Source organism: Strix aluco, unplaced genomic scaffold, assembly GCF_031877795.1.
Source record: "Strix aluco isolate bStrAlu1 unplaced genomic scaffold, bStrAlu1.hap1 HAP1_SCAFFOLD_82, whole genome shotgun sequence".
NCBI classification, from domain to species: domain Eukaryota; kingdom Metazoa; phylum Chordata; class Aves; order Strigiformes; family Strigidae; genus Strix; species Strix aluco.
Genome location: NW_027436638.1, coordinates 629,443 through 654,374, shown reverse-complemented (window position 1 = coordinate 654,374; position 24,932 = coordinate 629,443). Strand labels below are relative to the sequence as shown.

Here is a 24,932-nt window from a genome sequence, read left to right as displayed (position 1 = left end):
CTACCCCACTAACCACCCCCTGCTCTCAAAGCCATCCCAGTACAGGACCACCACGACATGTCCCTCACCCCATGGCTGCATGGCTCCTTGGGAACACTGTTCCTGGAGGCCTCCAAAATCACCCTGCCTGCAAAAACCCCGGCCCTAGACCTCTCCGTGTCCAAACATTGGCGATGATTGTCGCCTCGCAGAGTGGCCAGGACCGGGGAAAAAAACCCAGCTGGGGGAAAAAAAAAAAAAGAATTCCCCAGCTGTTTTTGTTTCGTTTTTTGTTTTTTGTTTTTTTTTTTCCCCCTAACTACTCAAAAAATTCAACTCCACCTGCAAGAAAAAAAAAAAACATTAAACACTCATGCACAGGCAGACACATACTAAACACACCACTCATTCAGCTACCCCACTAACCACCCCCTGCTCTCAGGAAACCCACCCGGCCACCTGACCCCCACAACACTTCCTTGACCCACTGCTGTGGCACTCCTCGGAACGTGGTTCCTGAAGGCCTCTAAAAATCACCCTGCCTGCAAACGCCACGGCCTGAGCCTAACCTCCACCCAAACGCTGGCCATGAACATCACCTGACAGAGCGGCCAGGACTAAGCGACAATAAACCAGGTCAGGGAGATAAAGAAATCCCCCTGCTCAAGAGTTTCTTTATTTTTAAAAGACACATTAACTTTCTCTAAATTCAATATACCCTGAAATGAAAAACATCCTCACATACAAGGATAGATGCCTTCCAAAACTAACACTCATTCAATATCTACTCTATCTAACCATCACTTCCCGGAGTGGCAGATCACCCCAACTGCATCATCATGCACGTCAAGCCATCACAACCACTTCATATGATTCCACACAAGAGGCCCTCATAGTTGGAAGAAGAGGAATATGTTCCCCTCTGTGCACTGCTCCTGGTCCTTCTTTGCTTCATTTTGTACACTCTGGAAAACTTCATGGAAGCATTTGCTTCTGGATTCCCGGTGGCCCTATTGTACCTGCAAAAGACAAAAGAAGGAACTCTAGAGCCTGCTTACCGATAACTACTGCCTATCCCCAAAACCAACCTACACAATCTCCACCCGAACAGGCCACGCTCACCGACAAATCATCATCCCCTTCTGGGACCATTCCACCCCATCCAGAATGGCTACAAACACACAAAGCAGCTCCACCTCAAACACACACGTCTACATGCTCACAAACATGACCTAAGGATGCAAGAGTACCACACAGGGTAGAGTTAATGCCAGACCAAGAGACACAGCCTGACAGTACACACAACGATGCTGAGGTGATGTGACGCAGATGCCCAGGTGTGGCCTGCCATGTGAGAATGCCAGAACGGTGGATGATATATGGGCGATAACACCTCAGTGAGTAATGGAGACGAAACACTGTGAAAGACTAAAGACTACAATGACACAGGTGTGGGAGATACGGACATGCCGACAATCAACATGATTAAGCAATGTCAATTTTATTGCGGTGAAGCAAGCCTTTTATAATGCTAGTGAGAATCACATGATATAATGTGATATATATAATGTGGTATAATTCTTTCTGACTGGACAGTTAGCTTTGCACAAGCTCCTTAAGCTCTTTCTTCTGATTGGATGAAAACTGCCACATTGACATTGTACAAACTTCCTTCTCTGCCCAAACCCACACCCTGAAGTTGTTTAACTTCCCGTGTTCTTCTTCATTCTTTCCGGGTTATGTCCTTGCCGACGCTGAGGCTTTACCAGTCTTGCTCATATGCAGGATTGCTCACAGGTCCATTTTCTCGCAGGGACTCCTTTAGAATCCCCACATATCCCTCTTTTTGTTTTTAAGCAATCTAAACTCCTTGTAAGCCTTTTTGCAACAATTGTCCAATACAGGTAAATTTAGCATGGCAAAATAATAGCAAACACAATAATCACAATAATTACAATGATTCCTCCTTTTAACAATTCTTTTAACCATCCTGTAATTCCCAGGGAGTCAAACCATTCAGATAAGGCATTCCTTCAAGATCTTCACATCCATGCCCTTGTGCTAAAAGCAAAAATCAATGGCAGCTCTATTTTGTAACATAGCATGTCTAACACTATCGGCATCAGTTAAAAGACCACTTAAAGCTAAAGAAGTAGCATTAGTTTGTTTGCTAAGCCAAAACTGCAGTGGATTCGGCCATGTATCCACAGGTATTTCTACCAAGCACGTAGAGAACGGATTTTCAGGGCTTCCGGTGGCGTTTGGTTGTGAGACCACCCATCCTTCACCCTGAGACAGGTTCCAACACAGGCCAAACACCGAGCAGGAACCCAGCGAGAGCTGGCATCTGTGAAAACACAAACATAACCCTCGCTCCAAGTTAATATCTCATTCGGTTTCTGTTTCATCTTTCTTAACTTCTTTTTTCCATTATCAAAGATTGGGTAAAGACCAAGATCAAAGTGAGAGGAAGACTGAGAAGAAGGATACTTTCATATTGCCTTCTGAAGAAACCAACCTCACACCCAGCTGTTACCTAGATGTGATTTCTATCTTTGTCTCAGGCATTTTCCCCTTTTCGCATTTACCTGACCTTTGGTCATTCTCAGAACATCATCGGTTTGCGAGGAGAGCCCTTCAAACTTCTTTCTGTAGCTCTGGGATCCAGCACTTACCTGGGTGGCACCTGTAACTGTGAATGTAAAAGTGTTTTTCTTCCTTGGAGCTTTTTCTTCATTGTGACTGTCTAGAACACGGGGATGGATCAGACACCTTCCAGGGTGCCTTCGAGCTGAAATGATTCTATCGTTCTAGGAGAAATACAGTCATACAGCTCTCTACCCTACTTTATGGAGAGTATCTTGCATAAACCTCAGGTGGTCATGATGTAATTTTTTTTCTATTTGGAAACCTAATTTTTAATCATTTGAATGGGGACTCTTTAGTCCGAGGAGGAGAAGGCTAAGGGGACACCTCATCACTCTCTACAACTACGTCTTGTAGAGAGGTTGGTGCTGGTCTCTTCTCACAGGTCATTAGCGATAGAACAAGAGGGAATGGCTTTCAAGTGCAACAGGGGAGGTTCAGACTGGACATTAGGACAAAATTTTTCACAGAAAGAGTGGTCAGACGGTGGAATAGGCTGCCCAGGGAGGTGGTGGAGTCACCATCCCTGGATGTGTTTAAGGGTCGTTTGGATGCGATGTTGCAGGATGTGGTGTAGGGGAGAACTTTGCAGAGTAGGCTGAGGGTTGGACTCGATGATCCCAAGGGGTTTTTTCAACCTGAACGATTCTGGGATTCTGTGAAATTTATAGAGGCTATAGTGATTGTAAACATGCATGCAGTTAGGCCTCACTTTCCTTAACTGAGAGAAGAACAGAAAAATCTAGAGTATCTGGTTTAGCTGAGAGTTAGAAAATGTAAAAAAACAGACAAGAAACACCTTTTTGAAATCAAGGACTAAGCGTCTCGCCTCCCCTCTAACTAGACATCGCAGTTTCAAATTGTAGTACCCGATGCCTTGCGGCAACACGGTCTACGTTGTCTGCCTGAGGCAATTTAAAATCGTACTCAGAGGGATACTGTGTCCAGTTAGATAAGGCCTGGCCTAGCCGTTACCTAAGAGCGCAGCGACAGGTTCTCAGGTGAACGTCCTTTTTGTCTGACAGTGGAAATGAGGAATAGAGTTGGCTTCTTTGGGAAAGTCCTGTAAGAGCTCCAATGACCAAAACGGGGTGACTTTTCCATGGACGGGAGGTGCAGGGTGTGCTTGGGCCATAGTCGCAGGCCCATTCAGTGCTGCACAACTTGGGGCTCCCAGCATCTGAATGGTTGTAGGATTATCTACACTGTCCTCCTTTCCTTTTAAATGCGATCTCAGAAAACCAGCACCTGAAGAGATGCTTTACACAATCCGAGTGCCTTTCCAAACTGGGATCATAAAGAACTAGCACCTCCCGATGCAATTTCACCCACCTCCCCACCCCAAAAAGCCACCCCAACAAGCCAAAGCCAAAAGAAAATAATCTTCTAGCATCTTGACATGCCGATATGCCCAGCACAGGATCGGGCTGAGTGAGAGGCCCAGCTCAAGGGAAAGACAGACAAAAGCAGGAGGAGAAGGACACGGCCATGGGGGCGACACTTGGCTGGTCCTGGATTGTTGTGGAACCACAACCTCAGTACATTATCTCCTCCCTCTTCACTGGAGCTTCCTGCAGAGAAATTACAAATCTTGTTCTCTTGAGTCATCAATTGCTCAGTCCAGAAAGTCATAGTTAGTAAGAAATACCTCATCACTGTACAATAAATACATGGGTCAATGAGATATTAGCAGTTCCTGTGAGGTGTGAACTGCTCTTGACTGAAATCAGGGGAACACACAGGGAACGGTGCTTTGTGTAATCAAATCCTTATCTAACATTTCCTTTTCACAGCCTCAACAGCACTAAGATCCATAAAAATATTAAAAACATACGTGTGCTTTATAGATCATGGGTGCATCCCCTACTATGTTTCTTAATCATCTTCTGTCTGGTTGTCTCTGTCATTAGGGCCCCAAAGGGGAGTCAAAGAAAATTGAGGATATTCTACATTCATGCAGCGGGGCCCTAAAGACTGTATTTCTGTGTTTTCACATACTCCCTGCATGACAAATCCCCCACACTGGTTGAAACTAACACTACTTGAAAATAAGTCCTGAGATAACGAGCCAAAGATCCAAGGCGGAGGGCTACTGAAGGAGAGCTGAACTTGCCTTGGTATTACGTGTGCACATACATCGTCTGCTGCTGAATTGAAAGGCCCAAGGGAAAGAAAGGATTTGTTGCTTTCACCTTACACCTGTTAAAACATACTAATGTTTTTCCAGATGGTACTTCTCAAGATCATCAGACATCTCCTGTAGGTGCATCATATCAGATCTCGAACAGATTAACAGTGGTACCACCTGTATTGTATTAAAAGTTTGCAAAGCTTCCAGCCTGAGATCCAGCATTCCTGAACAAATTTATATGGCTAAATTTAAACCATCAACTCCCAACATCTTAGCAGCACTGATATTTTAATGAAGCTATTTCCTAATTAAGGTAGCAAAATCCATCTCAAGTCAACACTCAAATGAGAAAGAAATTGGTTGTTGTAAAATAAAAACTGAGCAAAACTTCTCTGGGAACTTAGAGATTGCTTAAAATAGAAGGATGTTGACAATTTCCTCCTAATGAAGACACTTGCTGATAAAAGCTCCCTTGTAAAGCAAGATGTTATGTAAAGATATATACTTTTTTAAAACAATTGAATCTGTTAATTATTTAACTGTTTCTGCAGTCACTAGGGGTCAGGGCAGTCACAGGAAGGGGCTTGAACAAGGCCCTAGAGCAAACCTTCGCTAGCATGTGCTTTATTCCAGCTCTCCAGAGCCAAAGCCTCTCTGCAGTGCTCTGCAACGGCTTTAAATTAAGAAAAAAGGGTGCAGTAGGCTTGTTATGCTTCCTCATGGCCAACTCAGGGGAGAGGAACAACAACTTCTATTCAAAATCGCTAAATAGCTATTTTTTGTCTCTTAAAACACAGTGATGACACAACCCTACTTCTCCATCATCCTACACGGTTTCCAAAAGGCATTTCTGTTCCCTCCTGAACTGCAGAGCCCTCACCACACCTTCTCCTCAGGGAAACAGTCTTTGAAAAGAGGTGTTCCCAGGCGGGGAGTCTCATTTTACCTTTCCAGTCTGGAAATATTTTAGATCATTTTAACTGCCTTTGCTTTTCCCATTCTGTTTTTCTTACAGGTGAAAATAATGATAGAAACATGCTACTGTTGAATGTAGTATTTGAGGCACCTGAGAGTACAACTACTATGCTGCAGAGTAACAGTTTCAGATCTGTGTCTATGTTATCACTTTAGACCCAGCCTTTCTGAGGAACCTTCACTCAGAAGCGACATTCTACCTCAGACCATTACATGATAACAAGATTTGCACAGCACAGTTAGGAACCAAGTATTTGGCCAGTAGGTTCTTCCTGCAGGCTTGACTAACTAGGGGTACAGATCACACACCACAGAAACATCTAAACGCCTAATCACATTATTTATGTTTCAAAAAATTAATTTTACTTCCTGGTTTTTTGCCTCAAGAAATTATGAGCAGTGAAAGAAACCCTAAAGCAAAAGCAGACAATTCATAGATACTGCTGCACACGTGGATGCCGCATCGAGGACAATTCTCACAGCAGCAAGATCACTGTAGTTTTGCTGCTAGAAAATCACAGCCCTGAGCTTCAGAACTGAGCTCTTCTCTTACTATGCTCCTCAGGCAGGTGACCTTGAAATACCATAGCCAGGAGGACACATGCAAAAGAAAGGTTAGAGAACGTAGAGCGACACAGCAGAGTCCACTTCATACAGTATGGCACATGTGGAAAGATCTCATGCCTGCTAGAAAGCCCTGCATAAGCCTCAAGTTTATACAAGAATCTGCATTTCAGCAGCATCACACTGAAGTGACACAGTTACAGTACACCAACCACCAAAACCTAACTCAAGCTGATGATGATGATTCATGAACAAAAAGTTCTGCTCAACAATACCCACTGCTTTCTAGGATCATTGCAACAAATTGTATTTACCCAGACTGTAGAGCGCATTCAGTGTCATTATCCATATACTTTACGCAACAGTCCCCAGAAACATTAAGAACCTGCTGGTCATCCATCAAGGGAAGGAACCAGGAGTTTAACAAAAAGCATACTTGCACTTATGGGGACTACCTGGCAAATTTACAGGCACGCGAAGACCACCATTCTTCCCTCCACTTCCCCCCAACAGTTGTAACTGAACATTTTTTTTTTCCCCACCCAGTTTTCTGTTATCTCAGTTATCTTAAAATGGCACACTATTTTCACGGCCATGTTGAAATGACCAGACTTCTTTTATTTCTCAAGATGTGCATGATTTTAGCTGTGTAACTCTTTCATCTCTTTAAGTGCTGGTCATTTGCTCAGGTGATACAGCAAATCATGTAACACTAAGCATTAAAGAATGACTTTTTGGGCTCACGCTTGTCCCCGGTTTCACACTAGGATTAAATATTCCTGAAGTTTGGCAGATGAGAGCATAATTAAAAGCAACCTTGCAGAAAGTAGTATTATTTCCTAAATACCTGAAATAATTAAATATTCCTGCACAAAATAGCAAAGAACACCGCCTAGAAACTTCTCTTTGAAGAGTAGACTGAGCCATCCCAGAAAGGGGTTACCATATCTAGTTATCATTGATTAAACAAGAGCTCCTCAGGGAAAAGAGAGTGCTCCAAAGATGGAAAACTTACCTGGCAACAAATTCCTAGTGCATCAATTTTCAATCATCTCAGAAGACAGTAACACAGTACACATGTCAAATCTTCACAGCCATCTTCCCTCTGAGCACCTCCCTTTCATTACATTGCTGCAGACAGCAAGCAAAAGAAAGATCTTTCAGACTAAAATGAAATTTATTAATAGAAAAAGACTAAATATACATTATCTAAGAAGAACCTGGTAGGTGAAAGTACAATAAAGACATAAATGTGACTGCTAGATATACAGTAAGAATTGTGAGCTCCCACAGACTGTGGGCTTATTTGCACAATTGCCATTTTCTTCTTTTCTCACAGCATAAAGAAAACATAAAGAAAAAAAAAAAGAGTAAATTACATTTATACCACCTGGAAACCGTTTGTATTTTAGTAGACGATGTACCTGAGAATAAACCCTGTATTCAGCCGCTCAAAACCTGTCAGTGTTTCCCCACACCCTGGAACACCCATCCCAGGCCATATATTCCTGCAGGCAGCCCCTGAACTGCCTTATTTACAAGCAGTTGCATGAACACCACGCTCATCTTTCCCACTGTTCATTTTTGTTCCTCTCTCGCTCTTGCTTTCTATTCTCTCACTCAAGTTTTACCTGTAGCTGAGAGAATACGTAATAGGTGTGTTAGAACAATTTTAATGTCATTGGAAGCACTTTCATATTTGTATGGGATGTTGATTCTGTCCCATACATTTGTTTGCCAGTCATCAAGGCAAAAATGACTGACTATGCATAATCACATGTACAAACACAGATATGCGAGAAATCCTAAAGGATACTCACATAAACTACAGAATTGTAATAACTTTGTTCTGTAACGCTCCTCATCTTTTCCAAACTTCTCAGCCCATTACTTGTCATTCTCCTATGCTTCATCTTTTCTTTTTCAGGTTGTTATGATAAAGTCAGCATTACTTCCTTGCTTACCTTGCACATGCCAATTCCCTGACTGGGCAACTGTTCAAACAGAAAAGAACAATTATTTATAGTCTACTTTATCAACTACAACAAAGAAGCCCCATGAACAATGCACCAGGCTGAGTACAGGTGCCAAAAATCACAAAGCTCTCTAAAAGAAGATGAGATCTAGCTATGACTGTACTCTTCTTTCACAGCTCCTTTCCAACTACTCTAAATTACATTTTTGCTTCAGAATATGGTGGTAGGCTTTAGTTAATTTTAAGTATTTTTTTCCTCTAAATTTGAAGATATAAATACAGTGGAAAAGCCAAAACAGTGTTTATGTCACGCTATATTTTTCAAAGCTCTCATCCCCTTCTCCATTCTGTAACAGAGTTCATGTATCCCCTGTGAGTTGCCCCTTCATAATTACCCAGGAAGAACAGCACAAATATACAAATATCAGAAGGGAAGCCCAGAATGGAAGCAAGCATAGAGAGAACATCAGGAGAGTTTCTTTAGCTTTCAATTTTTCTCTCCCCATTTCAGTGTAAGGACTATGGGAACACACAGACTATGGGAAAATAGCGACTGTGAACAAACAGCAGCAGAACAAACAGCCTTGTCCTTGCTCAGCTCCCGGAGACAGCGGGTCTCCACAAGAGCACAGCTCCACCCAGACAGCTGTTATCCATGTCTGGATGCACTGCCTAGCCATGCTGCCATCAAAGGAGCAATTATTAAAAGGATCAATGTAATTTACTTGTGTTTTATGTTAGAGCAGAATTATTTATTTTTTGTTTCCCTTCAAACAATGGGCCCTATCAAGAACGGGTTAAAAACAAGCACACCTACACACCCTCCCTAGAGCCCTGCCAGCTAAAGGGGTGAGCCTCTGCCTCCTCAAGCACAGGAGACCAGCTAGATGAAGCTGGCCAGCTGAGGGTTCCCTGCCATGGGCTCAAGTTTACAATTCAAATTGACTATTTTCTGACGGATGTTAAGTTTCTGCATGAAGCTGAACATCATGCTATTGTGTAAAAAGGCGAGAAAAAACTTCAGCAAGGTCTTACTACAAAGCCAATGGATATGAACATTTCTCCCAGCTCTCACACAGAATTGAGGTGTTTCAGCAATTATCAGTATCCATTCCTCTCTTTCGAGTTTCCCTGCAAGCAATAGAACTAGATGCGATCTCTGCAAGAAATGAATGAATTAATGGCAAAGACTCCTCAGCATGATAAGAGATAGTGCATTGAGGGTATTAGGATCAGGCTTTAATACCCAAAACCAGTCTCACAGCCATGTTTGAGCCATAATGGAACTAGAACAAATAACAGTGCTACACAACATCAACTGTCCAAGGAGTTGGGTCCCCACCCCCACCCAAAATAAAACTTAAGAACAATGCAAAGATTAAACAGGTTAATTCTCTTTCTCTATCAAGAGAAAAGTGTTTATGCTCTCTGTTTAAAGCTATTCATAACAAAGATACAACACATTCATCTGTAGAAGCTTCTATTCAGGTCAGAGAAAACCCTTTTTAAACATCAACAAGTTACACCTCTTCAGCACTTCCTATAAAATAAATATTACCTATAAAATGAAGGTAGTATTGTAAAGAAAAAAAAAAAAAAAAGAACTACAGGAGGCATATCCCACTGAATTTGGGTAATACCTTCCTGGCAACTATTTCTGACCCAAGAGACTTCTGAACCAACACCTACCACAAAAGGTTTTTTCCTTCTTCAGGTGTTAGCTAGCAGAGATCACTGTTCTTTTAATTTAAGATTGTTTCTCTAGAACAAGTGCACTTTCCACTCAACTTTCTTCCCCAAAAGGAAACACCTTAATGGTAAACTGCTGTGCAAAGAATATTATGTGTGTAATACCTCTAGAGGGACCAGAGTTCAAATCAGATCTTTACAGAACCAAAATATCTAGGCTGTCTATAGGAGATCAACACTTCAGAGGGACACTCAAACTCACCACCTTAGCTTTCCCCTTGAAGAAACCTGCGATCCATACGCCAGCTGCTTATCCAAACACCAGCACACACAGACCTTGCTAAGCAGACCCTTTGCTTGTGCTTCGCTATCAAGCATCTAAGGTCCTGTCTGCACTTCCACATCAGTGACTATCCCCAACATACTGTCTCTGTGTCTGATGGCTGCTGGTGGAATCAAAGGAGGCTCCTCTTCTGGGGTCAGGGAAGATTGTGGTATGGGCAAAAATGAGTGAAGAGGAAAGGCCACTGGTGGATTTGGACATGGTTGCAACAAATACACAGCACAGTACTTACACAGTTGGAAAAGTAAAAAAGGTTTCAACACCCTCTGCTATCACCTCACTAGTTCCTAGACATTGAAGGCTGCACCCCACTCCCACATGGCAGAATAGCAGAGTCCTTCAGCTGATGGGCTCAGGTAAGCCAAGCAGAGAACAGCTAGAAATAACACTGCCAAGTGATGAGGACTGGTTGTAAATTCAAACACCATTTTGATTCATTAATCTCCAACAGCTAAAGACAAACCTAAAGCAAAATCAACATGACTGTAGACTAAGCACTCATACTGGGGCTATTTTTCAGCCTGCTGAGAGAAAATGAGCTGATCAGAGACACACTTCATTGAGAGCAGCCACATTAGTGCTGCTTCAGCAAGCCTGCAGTTAGTTCCCATTAACTGACCTGTTTCAGAAGCTGGTAACACCATAATTAACCTTAGCTTCAATTTGAGGTGAAACCTGTCCACCTCCTGATGATACCGCACCTGCCCTACAAGCCAGTGCAAGTTTATCTCTAGTCTTTTGGTGGCAGTGTCCTGGTGATGAGCTGTGACTCATTTCCCATTAAGGGGCACAAACATTCAACACTTCCCTGGGAAAGCAGCAGAGCAGAAGTACTGTTTTGCTGGCTCAACGGACAGTGGCCAGTTGAAATCCTACCAGGTGATTGCAGGGAAGCCAGGAGCCCACTACAACTGGCAGCACCAGGAGCTAAGAGCCATCAGCAGCGAGCCAGCCGAGAAAGACACAGAGCAACACCACAGTGCCAGAGTCATGCCCGCCAAGGCAAGCTTAGTGCTTCAGCAGCAACAGTCTGGACCAACTGAAAATATGAATGGTTTATGCATTCACATTTCAGAGTAGCTTGTTAGGTTACAAATACCAACATTCTATAGAATTATGTCCCTTAAGTAAATCGATGAGATTCAGAGATAAAGGAAAAACACAAAACCACAAACAACCAACTAAAAAAAACCCTTCAACCACTATTTGTTTAAATCCATCCATCTGAAATCTGTCTTCAGCAGCCCCACCTTCTACTGGTCACTGTTATCTCTTACCATATACCTGCCCACATAATGCGATGTATCAGTAAATCTTGAGAACATTTACTACAAAATGCAGCTTTCCAGTATTGAATTTCATGTTATTGTTAGCTGATATTCTTCAGGGCCTACATGCATATATACAACTTATTGCTGACAAAAATCTCTCTCTAGTGAAATAGTGTACATTACACAGATAAGATCCTCCACATTTGTAAGAAAAATCCAAAGTTTGATGAAAATAATTTTGATAAGTTTTTCTCTGTTCTGGGGATAATATTTGAGTATCACACCTATATTTTCTCTGTAGCAGTTTCACCTTTCAGTAGATTTTGTATGTTGATGCAGAAAGGTTCAGGTACAATAGTTGGTACATAACTTTTCATGCATATACAAAAAGTTCCTCAAAACTGCCTTCAAAAATCTGTTTAAAGTTTCACTCTCCTCTAATCATTACATTTTAATATTCTAGCATTCTAACAAGAGTCATGAAGCACTTTGCCAAATAAAATACAATAAAAATCCTTCTGGATGAAGTTTTTAATAGCTTGCAAGACATAATTCATCTGAGAAAAAGCTACACGGTAAGAAAACGACAGACTAAAATATCACACTTTTTCCATTCACATAGGCACATTGCTTATTGTTAGCATTGTTGTATGACTCCAGCAACACACTTCCTCATAAATATCAGCCCCTCAGAGACACCCACTTAGTAAAAGAACTCTCTCAAACAAACACAGACAGACAACCAACAGTGCCAGAAGGTCAGCCGACAGATGGGACAGGTGTTAAAGCCCAGATCTGAACGTATAATCTTCCCCATACCCCTAAGATACAGAGTTCAGCCTGTGACACAGATCATGAAAATATTTAACTGTGGTAATATTAATGTGCATCCCTCTATGGATAAGAGCTGATCCTATAAAGCTGATAGTTGTATTCTCCCCATCAGAAAACCTCCAAGCTATCTCGCCAATATAGAAACTCGAAGTACTTCACTAGAATCCGCATTCATCTACGCGGTTACGGGTATGCCTGTGTACAACTCTGACAGGCAGACATGCACACCCAGCTGTACACATTTCACAATGCACAGAATTGCAGAAGGAGAATAAAAGCAGAGAAACTGTAGACAGATTGTAAACTTTCTTAAACCAACTGATATACTGGAAAAGGATGCAAGTTCTTGGGTACATTGTAAACCAATCTAAATCCAGACTGCTGTCTGTCATCCCACCTCTCCCCTCCACAGCTGCGGCTCTGCTTCTCCCCTGCACCCCCAGCAGTGTTCAGGAGCCTGCACATATTCCAACAGTCAGGAAACCCATCTAGCTCAACACCAATTCAGCACAGACTCTGAGCGAAAGGAGAAAGTCACCTCAGCCTGGGTTAGACCGGTTTAATTGCCACAGAACTACTCTATGAAAATACAGTTTAAGTAAGCGAGAAGGATCTGATCTGTATAAGGTACAGGATTTACCTCGGGGATATTGAAAGAAACCATCTCATCCTCTTCTCTCCTCACAACATGTTCTTTCTTCTTCCCTTGGGTCAGTATTTCTGACCACAGCTACATGATAAGACACTTGAACTGACTTACCGAGCCAAAAATTGACACAGCAAAGACTTAAATTTAAAAGATTAGCCTAAACAACTTACAGGAATTGTGCACTGAGCAGAAAGTTAGCCCACTTTGAATAGACAAGAAGAGTTTCTAAGGGGTGAAAAATAAGACAAGATTGTCACCTTCTACTGAAAAGGGACAGGCATTTACAAGCAAATATCCCCTGTGGAATACAGGGGCAGCAGCTGAAAAGGGGTAAAAAGTGACAGCAAAGCCTACAGCGAGTACAAAAACAACTTTTTAGCCAAGAATAAGCATTCAGACTGTTGAATTTTGTAAGTTTATCAAACACAAGCTCTCCCAGAAGTGTTTTCTAAAACACATCACCCTACCATTAACTCTACAGACAAGATTAAAATACAAGATGCACAGACTATAACACAAGAAAACACACAGCCTATGTATTTATAAAGCCCATCTCCATAAAATCAGTGATACCCTCTAACAGACTAGAAGTACTCAGGTATCACCTCATTTATATTACAGAGAATATTTATTCCTTTAGAACATACCAGCAATTTATAAAGCTAAGCAAACAAACCCAAAACACCCCCCCACCCTATAGGACTCTAAGAACACAGATTTCACTTTTTCAATATGCTATCCGGATAACACATATGCACATCAAAAAAAGAGCCCCAACTAACAGTATTTAATTGGTTATTGGGCTTTTCTATAACCCAGGCACTACACAGAACTCTTTTAAAGTTAACAGAATACACACAGCAAAGGAAAGCATTACCTTGAAACAAACTCTTCTCACATTCTACACATTCTGAAACATAATCGGCTTTAATCACTGCTACACATAATACTATGGAAATGATGTAGGTGAAATGCAAGTCACATCTTAGAAAGAATTTTATGTAAATAGCTAGCAAAAACCAAAAGAACCTTGTTTTCTAGGAAAACATATTACTCACAGAGTAGCCATCCCAATCTGTCTTCTCAGTTCTCTCCTTCAAGAAACACTCTCAAATAAAGAAGATAATGTGAAGAATATGGTGGTGATTCGTGTTAAAAATATGGTGACTTTGTTGGTGTTTGCCATGTACATAAGTTAAAGGAGATTTATCATGGCTTTATGGTTAAAAGGGGTTTGGAGGTTTTTTTTCCTCAGTGACTGTTGTTAAGCAGGTGGAAAATTACTGGCAGGACCCCCGTCAGAAGACCCCAGCAACACCGGACTGCGCAGGTGAAAAATGATTGGAGGAACCCCTGCCAGGAGCCCCAGCAACATCAGAAAGCCCGGGAAAGTTTAGGGGGCTCTGCTGATTGGAGGAACCCCTGCCAGGAGCCCCAGCAACACCAGAAAGCCCGGGAAAGTTTAAGGGACCCTGCTGCGCATGTGAAGATGGGACTATGAAAGGGAGTGACGCAGCACTACCTGGTGCTCGTCGGTGGGGAGCAGAAAGCCCCCCCTGCCCCCCGGCGTGCCACACTTTTTTTTACTTGTTCTTATTGCAAATAAATTTATAAAAGATATTTGCAGCTCTGCCTCTGCATTTATAACAATAATATCGGAAACTAGAATTCATAAACTCGAGCAAAAGTTCAACAGTGTTTCTGCTGAACTACTGCTCTCATAGCACTTCAGAACTGTCTCTTCTCCAGACAAAAAAATACTCTTTTTTTTCTATTTGAGCTCTAGTCACTATAAGAACTCACGACCTGACCATCTCGCTTCAACCATCAGTAACAGCCCTTGTTTCTCAGGCACCCCCACCCTTTTCAATAGTTTATGTGATTGAAGCAATCAAGATAAGCTTGATTACTCTTCATTTCCATTTAACATTAGAATTGCACCTGAGGAAAACCTTCCTGCTTGAAGAGCTGTTTTCTCCTGAAAGTTGTAGGTGATTTAAAGAAAGGTATCACCTCTCCATGAAAAAACTTTCATCCCATCTGTAGGCAAATACAGCTAGCCTTGCAATACCAAAGCACGCAGCAGAAACAGATTTTTTAAAAAATTGGCTAATTAGCCATCTAAACTTGGAAAAAAATAAAGGCCGGTATTTTCCTCACATCAAATAGATGGTTATCAACCTGAGAGAAAAGCACAGAAGCAGCATACAAACAACAGTTTTCCTGATTCTAGGATCACAGCAGTGCTGTGAGGATCATAAAGTGTTAAAAGCCACGATGAACTTCTGCAAATAACAAGAGCATGACCAGAGGTTTAAAAAAAACTCTCAACAAATCTGCTTGAAAACTTTTTTTCTTCTTTTTTGGCTTTACCACCACAACCTCCTAGAGAAGCATCTGATTTTCAGACTTTGAAATGTTAGCACAAGTACTGTCACGCACATTCAACAAATAAATAAAGTCACTTTTAAACTTCCATAGTATGAAGGTATTTGATTAGGTTAGATAAGACTGTCCTGCTAAAAGTACCTTTGTGTCTGAACAGCAAACGTTGGTTTTCTGAGTTTGTTGAAGCTTCAGGACAAAAGTTCAGTTTGTGTTCCTTCAAAGTATCTTGCAAGAGAAAAATCTATTTTCCTTCAACAAAGGCAATACAGACAACCCAGAAAAGTACAGAAATGATGTACGTGCTAATCTCAGAGAAAGGCTCTGATATTACAAGACATCAAGACAGTTGGGAAGCGAGCTTTTTTCCAAAGATGTATTCAACTTTACAAAAGCATTATGGTTTTACCTTAAACTTTCTGCATCTGGGATGTTAGCGGGGCACTGCCATCTAAACGCCACGGTGCAGAGTAGCCTCAGGGTCTTTCGGTAGCTTTAGGACCTGGCTTGTGATAGACTCTGTTGGCCCAAAATCCACATGGCAGTGAGCTGTGGTGAGTGCTCGAATCCATCTGCCGCCATTAACCGCGTGTGCGAAGGGCTCCCAGTACCAGCTGAAGTCACAGAATCGTCCAGGTTGGAAAAGACCTTGAAGATCACCCAGTCCCACCATCAGTCAAGCGACACTTGGCCGGCTCCTCAGCACTACCTGGGTGAGAACGAGCTGACGGGAGGGTGATGGGCTCTTCTCCTCGCCCTGTGCCCGGGAACGTCCCCCGGCTGGAGCAGGGACAGGGCTGCCGGTGGGGCCACCTTTGGCGGGCCCTGCCCACGGGCAGCTCGGCCCGGCCCCGCTGCAAGGGCTCCCTCAGCGCCGGGCTCCCCGCGCCGAGGGCCCGGCGGGGCAGCGGCCGCCCGAGGAGCGTTTCCCACAGCTCCCGAGCTGGCGAGCGCGGCCCGTCAGTCCCGCTGGAGGGAGGGGGGGGTGGATCCGCCCCCGCCGGCAGCTGCGGGTCCGCGCCCTGAAGGCGAGGGGCGGGGGGGGGCGGCGGCGCGTCTGCCCGAGGGGCTTTTCCCGCGCAGCCCCGTGAGGGGCCGGGCAGGGCCCTGGGGGGAACCCGCCCCCCGCCGGGGAAAGCTCCTCTCCAGAACTGCCCGGCCTCTGCCAGGGGCAGGCAGGGAGCGGGCGCGGCTGGAGGCTCTGGGGCTCAGCCCCGGGGGTCGCAGCCCCTGGTTTTGGGGTGGTTCTGGGGGCGGCTCTGTGCTGGGCTCTGCGCTGGGGTGTCCCGGCACCCTCCCAGCGGCCCGGCTGGCTGCGGGCTGCCGCCGGCTGAGGCTCTACGCTGGGATGAGGGTGGGTATCCAGCTTAAATGGGGGGGAGGGGGAAATGTGGCTTTCTCTGAATGTTCCTGATCAGGTTACTGTGCGAGGGATAATTTTGTAAGGTCTCTCTCAAAACCCCCAGTTTTTTTCCTGAGAAGTGAAGATTGGCAGTTGGAAATAGATGCTGAAAGACTTCTAAAAGTGGCTGAACTGCTGGGCCAGTTTTGCTGGGCTGTCTAAGCAAAGTGAAGTTCACGTCCTTTCCCCCTTCCAGCCGGTGTATCCTGACCCTGCGGCAGTAAATCGATGGGCAGTCACACAAATGTTCTTCCCCAGTACCTGCTCTGCCCGTGCGGTGACACCGATGGGCAATCTTTAGTTTGTAGGTCAGGCGGCATTTGATTCCGTGGGCTTGTTTATCACTGCCCTGGAGTCGTTCAGGGGAGAGCTGGTGACTGAGTGTGAAGTGCTAGTTCGTACTTATTGTGGACCTTGAAATGTTTTTTCAGTAGCAGTCTAGCTGCTGTCTAGCAGTTCCTGTCTCCTTGGTGAATTCTGTTCCAGGTTCCTTGTTTTCATGATGCCTGGGTCAATCCCAGTGTTTCTCTATCCTGCTGCATTGAGACAGGGAATGCAAACAAATTGTAGTTAGACGGCACAAGACGGACTCGTGCAGAGGCAGGGAGGGCTACGTGCAGAGACATACCAGGTGCTGATAGTGTTGCTAGGCTACTATCTCCTGGTCCGGGCAGAAGCCTTGAAGATGTGTGGGTCAGCAGCAAGATTACCCCGGATTCCGGTGCAAACTGGCCTGGCAGTTTGGCCAGGGAACAGGGAATGGCTGAGGCTGCGCAGAACGACTGGGTGAAAAGTTCACCAGCGAGGAAGAGGAGATACTTCATCTATACGACCCCCGCCCAGGAATTTACGACCACTGCCCAGGACTTGAGGAGCTCAATGCGCAGGCGCAAGGGGAGGAGACCTAATTACCATGAGAAGCAAGGGGAGGCGGTGATAGGCTATGAATATGTATAGGCGTCTTATGAATATACAATACTTTGTACCATAAAAGCAAGGGAATAACTACAGAAAGGCGCGCATGCTTGTGGAGGAGCGATCCCCCATGCGCCCAGCGCTGAATAAACATACCTGCTTTACAACCCCAAAGTTGTAAAGTTCTTTTTTCTGCAAGTCAGCATTAACTTCTATAGTCACTTTCTTTGGGTGGAAGAGTCAGGACGATTCCACTGTAAAAATATGCAGATGGGGTCAGAGTTGGGCTTTGCTAAGGTTTGCACAGAAAATGGGTTGTGTTGCCCATTCCTCTTAGTTCATTTGTATGGTTGAAGCATAATTCTTCATCGAAGCCAAAGCAGGAGATTGCTTTGAAATGTTCCTTATGCCAGCAGATCTTTGACCAACAAACCAAGAATCAACAGCTTGTATCGATATTAAAACCCTTCACAGCTGTATGGGGGGGGGGGGGGGGGGGGGGGTAGCAGGGGAGAAGCTCCTGTGAGTGACTCTTTATCAGGGAGTGTAGTGATAGGATGAGGGGTGAGAGTTTCAAACTGAAAGAGGGCAGATTTAGGTTAGATGTAAGAAAGAAATTCTTCCCTGTGAGGGTGGTGAGACACTGGCACAGGTTGCCCAGAGAAGCTGTGGCTGCCCCCTCCCTGGAAGGGTTCAAGGCCAGGTTGGACGGGGCTTTGGGCAACCTGGGCTAGTGCAAGGTGTCCGTGCCCATGGCAGGGGGTTGGAACTAGATGATCTTTAAGGTCCATTCCAGCCCAAACCATTCTATGATTCTGTGACTAACCCATCTAATATTTGAGGCTGGCTGACTGTGAAGTAGAAAAAGAGCCAGTTTGAATAATGGCATCATTAATCCCTTTAGCCTTAGGGTCTGACAAGCGTGATGAGTTGTACAGACCTTTTAATGCGTCTTCCCCCTTTTGCTACTGGTGTTTCTGTAGAGACCCTTGATCGTTAAGTACAGTGCTTCCCTCCTGTCCCGCTCCTTTCTCTCTCCTGGTTTCAGCTGGTAATGCAAAGTAGGGTTTCTTCTCCATTTTTCCCTTTCTAAAGCAAGGGTTCTGTGGCGTAAAGAAAATGTGAATGCTGCCTTTAATTTAATGTTGTCCTGCCATGTCAGCCCTGTGCTGCTTCTGATTGCAAATAAGTCTAAACACGCAGGGCAAGCAGAGGGTTGCAGGCACAAATTATGCCTTGCTATAATTGGAGTTACGGGGGCTCCAAACCCAGGTGCCTGGTGTCCTGCTCAGCCTAACTGGGCAGTGAGCTGGCTAAGCCAGGTTTGAGCACCCTCTGCATACGAAGCTTAACTTCTGCTGCTTTATATGCTGATGTACATCTCTTGGGTTTAGACCAAACAGATGTATGTACAGCTAAGCCTCTGAACTCTAAAAATTGAACACTGTGTTAAGTGCATGAGGCTCTCCTAGCAAAATTAGGTGCAGATTGGTTGATATTTTCATTCATACTCTCTTCCATAAACAAAAACAAGGCAATGCTGGATTTACTGCATCAGCTCTTTAACAGATCACTTTGTTATATGTCCTTCCTCTACAACCAACTGCAATGCCCTTCCAGAATCAGAAGCACAGCAAATACATTTAACTAAAAGAAGCCAGCGTTAAATGGTCTTATTTAATGTTAGCAGGAAGCTGATGGGAATATCCTTAAATCAAAACTGATACGAAACCGAAATGTGTCCAAAACTTCTGCTGTGTGTAGCGTCACCCTTAGTGGATTTCAAACCTTTTCATTTCCTGGTGATCGGTTCTAACTGTCTAGAGCAATGCAAGTAAGTTGGTAGCAACTTAGATGTTTTCTTACATCCACAGATATTTTTGAAAAAGTAGTTGTGACTTCTAAGTTAGGTCAAGTTATCTAAAAATCATAAGCAGGACAATTTTTTTCTCATTTATATTAATGCTGGGTAAAAGAACAGACATTGATTTGGAAACCTGTAAACTGAAGGATGTTTTCCAGTAAGGTTGTTTTTTTTTTTTCTTCTGTGAAGTCTTCAGTATTTTATTTTCTCCCACAGTAATTCTAAGCTGCAGAACCAGCCTCAAAGGCATTATGGAATTACTTCTCCGATTAGCTTGGCTCCTCCTAAGGCTATAGACTGCATCCATACTCAGAAGCTGGTTGAAGCGATGAAGCCATCTGGGGTATTGAAAGATGGGGAAGAACTGAATCACAGGTATAACAAGGCTGTCACATTTGTTAACCTCTTGGGTTTTTAGGGCAAGCTTAATATGAGTTTTCTTTACAAGCTGGTTGTTCTTGGTAAACTGAATAATTTAGTCAATGAATAGATTTCAGAACTTGGTGAGAGCAAGGTAAGGATTTTTTTCATATGTTCTTATCAAAACAGCTGAAGCCTTTTTATTTCTTTCAAAGGCCATACTACTAGGATTGATGAAGTTCAACTTTTAAATTCTTAAGTATTGAGTAGAGCTGTAGTAACTGCCATTGCAATAAGGTATAAAAGATACTTCAGTTCAAGATCTTGAAGTCTTTGGGGCACTGAATAGATGTGTGAAGTGGCTCTCTCAGTTGACTTGTAGCAGTTAACAAAGCTGAAACAACTTATTGTGGGGTGAGATAGATGGTCAGTGGCACTAATCTTGCCCCAAACAGCCTGCAGCACCCAATCTAGTTAGAAATGATTACACTAGATTTGCCCTTTGTATAGCTCTTAGATTGTGTTAATTTATGTATGTCTGCTGTGGGGGAGACTAATAATGCGTCTTAATTTCTGTAAATTAATGAAAGGAGTGCTACATTACTCATCTCTTTTTTTTTTTTTTTTTTTTTTTTTTCCGAGTTGCAAGCACTCCAGAAAAACAGTAGCAGTCTATTAGACTAACAATTCGGTAGGGAGTGAGAATACATTTTTTATGGAGGCTCTTGTAGTCTTTCTAAAAAACTTGTACGCTGCCTGAACTTGCACATAGATCAATGTGTATCTTATCTTCTAAAGTAAACTCTTCTACCCACAGAGTCTTCCCCCTTCAGCAGTAGCAAACGTTGGTGGCAAAATACTTACATTTGGATCTTACTGACTCAGAGTACACAGTAAAGGTGGAACTTTCATTGTCTGGTGATAGTTCTAATGTTTGAAAGTGACTTCCAGCAATAACAGAAGAAATGGAATCTCTTTGCAGGTGCTGACAGAGATGCTGTTTCTGTTGCTCCTAGACATGTAGAAAGATCAGATACTTTTCAGTCATTCTTTGAAAAACTAAAACATCAGGAGGAAATAAAAAATCTTAAGAGTGACTGAGCTCTCTCCTTGATAATTGTGCAACTTTTACAGAAAGAATATTCATGTTAAAGACTCATATTGGTAGTGGATGTCTTACAAGCCAAAATTTAAGACGGAATTGTTTCTGAGCACCTTCTAAAATACTGTTTCCTGCAGCATGAGAAGTCAGGCTTTTGGTTCCTTTCTGCAGTGACTGTACATCACATAAGAATCTTTGTGGTACACTTCTCCCCTGCCCGTGGTTTGAGAATGAGTCAGCTGTATCAGAAAGCAAGGTTGTCCCTAGGAGCTTTGCCTTAATCTTAGGTCTAGTAAGGGGCAGGAAGAGGTAGGGGCAGCCTGAAAGCTAAGGCAGTTGAAGGGGATGTGGAAAGGCTTCTGTCAGCGCCTTTGCCGTGGTGTCCCTCTGGATGTGCTTTAGAACCTCTAGTTCATTCTGCCCTGGTCCTGTTCCTCTCTGGCCACTCAGCCCCAGACGTTGCGGAAGGGACGCACGCTGTCAGCTTGACATCAAGTGAGTAGGGGCTGCGCTGTGAACGTACAAAACTGCTTTGTAAAATCACCCCCAGGTGCATCTATTGTGCACCTCGTGTGTGAAACTAAGCTCCTGAGAAGTGTTCCTCTTAGCCTGGTCTTCCTCGTGCAGACATTTGGACAGACTTCACGTGCACAGCGAATGAGCCTTTGCTGAAATGACTGTCCCCTGAGACCAGACTCTCAGTGGGCTGCGGCACCGTTCTGACAAGGGGTCTGCAGCACTGAAAACTGTCCCATAAGGTATCTGACAGCCCCTCGGGCACGGTAGAAAATCAAAATAAGGAAGACTAGTGCCCGCTGTCAGATGTGGACAGAACTTTTTCGATTTCTCTGGATGTTAACCAGTGGTAAGATAGCTACAGAAATCTCTTACTTTTCTTCCTCACGGCCAAGGGAAGTGCCTTACCAGCACTGATGGCTCGTTGTGCACCGCTGGTTCATTACAGCACAGGATCAGCCTCTGAATCTCTTGGCTAAGGAACTCTTTAAAGCCAGTGTTAGCACCGTATTAGTGCCATACTGCTTGCAGCTTACTAACAATTTGTTTTGGTTCAGAAGCAACTCAGTGTTTATACTAAGTAGTTTAGCAGTGTAAAATCTGTAGTTTATCACAGTTTAGGAAGAACATGAAAGTAGCAAAAAACATTTTCTTACACAGTTATCTGTTCCTTTACAGCCAGTTGAAGATGCATACGTACCAGTTGACAAGTTTGATGGCGTTGAGGTAAGCGTTTTACATTTTTTCTTTTAAGTGAGAAATATTTTTTTCTTCCTTTGGAATAGGATAACTTCTCCAGGGACCTGTGACCATGCTATTTCACAAGGTTATTTGTACCTTATAGTGTATTTAGGAAGCTGTAATTAAACGGCCTGACCACAGCCTATCCCAGGAGAAGACGCTGCAGTAAAATGGGAGCTTACAGGAAAATAAGCCCCCAGGCAGCCTGGCAGGCATGGGAACGTCAGGGACACCCCTTTCTAAACCTGTGCTGTGGAGCAGGGTAGCCTGCTGGAACAGCACTTATCTCACAAGGACTGTGCAGAGGGGCAGTAAAGGCAGTGCCCTTGCTGACTCCTCCCAGCTCTGACCAGCTGGCTTTCTACAGAGGGATGGGTATGGGGTAGTTCACGGTGTGAATCATGTCAGCAGACTAAATGCCTTGTTGCAAACCAAAAATGAAGTGGGCATGAGACAAGCAATCTGGAAAATGGCAAGTAAAAGTACTCATGTGAGTCCTGCCTGGGTTTGTCAGCTGCAGGAATCCTTGTATCTGAACACATCTTGAACAGTGACTGCAGACCTGCGTGCTGTAGTACCTAAGCAAGTCACTGCTTGGTACCGCTCTCATGAAGTCACTTGTTCCGTGACCGTCTTGTGGCCTTTGTCTGGTGCAGACATTCACAGAATAACTTTCTGCCCTCAGCCGAAGTCATCGTCTGTCTGGGGGGGGGGGGGGCGAGGTCGTCGCCTGTCTTGCGGGGGGGGGGGGGGGCGATGTGGTTGCCTCTCTTGGGGGGGGGGCGATGTCGTCGCCTGTGTTGGGGGGGGGGGTGTGCCGATGTTGTTTGTCTTTTGCGGGGGGGGGGAGAGGTCATCGCCTGTCTTGGGGGGGGTGGGCGAGGTCGTCACCTGTCTTGGGGGGGGGTGTCCGAGGTCGTCACCTGTCTTGGGGGGGGGGGGGGCGAGGTCGTCGTGTATCCTGGAGTGTGGGGGGGGCTGAAATCGTCGCCTGTCTTGGGGGGGTGGGGGCGAATTCGTCGCCTGTCTTGGGGGGGGGCGGCGCGAGGTCGTCGCCTGTCTTGGGGTGGGGGGGCGATGTCATCGTCTGTCTAGGGGGGGGCGGGGGGCGCCGATGTCGTCGTCTGTCTTGGGGGGGGCGAGCTCGTCGCCTGTCCTTGGGGGGAGGGGGGCTGAAATCGTCGCCTATCCTGCGGGGGGGGGCTGAAATCGTCGCCTGTCTTGGGGTGGGGGGGGCGAAGTCGTTGCCTGTCTTGGGGCGGGGGGGGGCGATGTCGTCGTCTGTCTTGTGGGGGAGGGCGCCGATGTCTTTTATCTTTGGGGGGGGCGGGGGCGATGTCGTTGCATGTCTTGAGGGGGGGGGCGAGGTCATCGTCTGTCTTGGGGGGGGGGGGTCGAGGTCGTCGGCTCTCTTGGGGCGGGGGGCGAGGTCGTCGTGTATCCTGGCGTGGGGGGGGGGGCTGAAAGCGTCGCCTGTCTTGGGGGGGGTGGGGGGGCGAAGTCGTCGCCTGTCTTGGGGGGGTGGGGGGCGAGGTCGTCGTCTGTCTTGGGGGGGGCGAGGTCATCGTCTGTCTTGGGGGGGGGGCGAGCTCCTCGCCTGTCTTGGGGGGGGGGGGCGATATCGTCACCTGTCTTGGGGGGGGTGGGGGGGCGAGGTCGTCGCCTGTCTTGGGGCGCGGGCACGAGGTCGTCGCCTGTCTTGGTGTGGGGGGGGCGAAGTCGTCGCCTGTCTTGGGGGGGGTGGGGGGGCGAGGTCGTCGCCTGTCTGGGGTTGGGGCGGGGGCGATGTCGTTGCCTGTCTTGGGGAGGGGGGGCAAGGTCGCCTGTCTTCGGCGGGGGGGGAAGACGATGTCGCCTGTCTTGGGGGGCGGGCGATGTCGTATTCTGTCTTTGGGGAGGGGCAAGGTCGTCGCCTGTCTTGGGGGGGGGGCGAGGTCATCGCCTTTCGGGGGTGGGCGGGGGGAGCGCGACGTCTTCGCCTGTCTTGGGGGGGGGCGTCGAGGTCGTCGTCTGTCGTGGGGGGGCGGATCGAAGTCATCGCCTGTCTTGGGGGGCGGGGGCGAGGTCATCGTCTATCCTGGGGTGGGGGGTGGGAGGCTGAAATCGTCACCTATCCTGCGGGGGGGGCCTGAAATCGTCGCCTGTCTTGGGGTGGGGGGGGGCGAAGTCGTCGCCTGTCTTGGGGGGGGCGGGGCGATGTCGTCGCCTGTGTTGGGGGGGGGGGCGATGTCGTCGTCTGTCTTGTGGGGGGGGCAAGTTCGTCGCTTGTCTTTGGGGAGGGGCGAGGTCGTCGCCTGTCTTGGGGGGAGGGGTGGGGTGCGAGATCGTCGCTTGTCTTGGGGAGGGGGGGCGATGTCGTCGTCTGTCTGGAGTGGGGGGGGGGCGATGTCGTTGCATGTCTTGGGGCGGGAGGGGCGAGGTCGTCTTCTGTCTTGGGGGGGGACGAGGTCGTCGTCTGTCTTGGGGGGGGGGTCGAGGTCGTCGTCTGTCGTGGGGGGGGGGGCGAAGTCGTCGCCTGTCTTGGGGGGGGGGGGCAAGGTCGCCTGTCTTCGGCGGGGGGGGAGGACGATGTCGCCTGTCTTGGGGGGCGG

The 24,932-nt window shown here is 45.7% G+C and overlaps 1 long non-coding RNA gene and 1 pseudogene across 1 annotated transcript; one reads left to right on the top strand and one right to left on the bottom strand.

The window, feature by feature from the left end:
- Positions 1–1,905: 1,905 nt before the first annotated feature.
- LOC141919089 (uncharacterized) lies at positions 1,906–16,377 on the bottom strand. The gene is made up of 3 exons (XR_012621871.1): positions 15,851–16,377; positions 7,311–7,426; positions 1,906–2,326 (listed from the first exon to the last, which is right to left on the bottom strand). It is a non-coding gene; the product is annotated as an uncharacterized LOC141919089 (long non-coding RNA).
- Positions 16,378–17,722: 1,345 nt separating this feature from the next.
- On the top strand, positions 17,723–22,656 carry LOC141919087 (poly(A) polymerase gamma-like; annotated as a pseudogene).
- Positions 22,657–24,932: the final 2,276 nt, after the last annotated feature.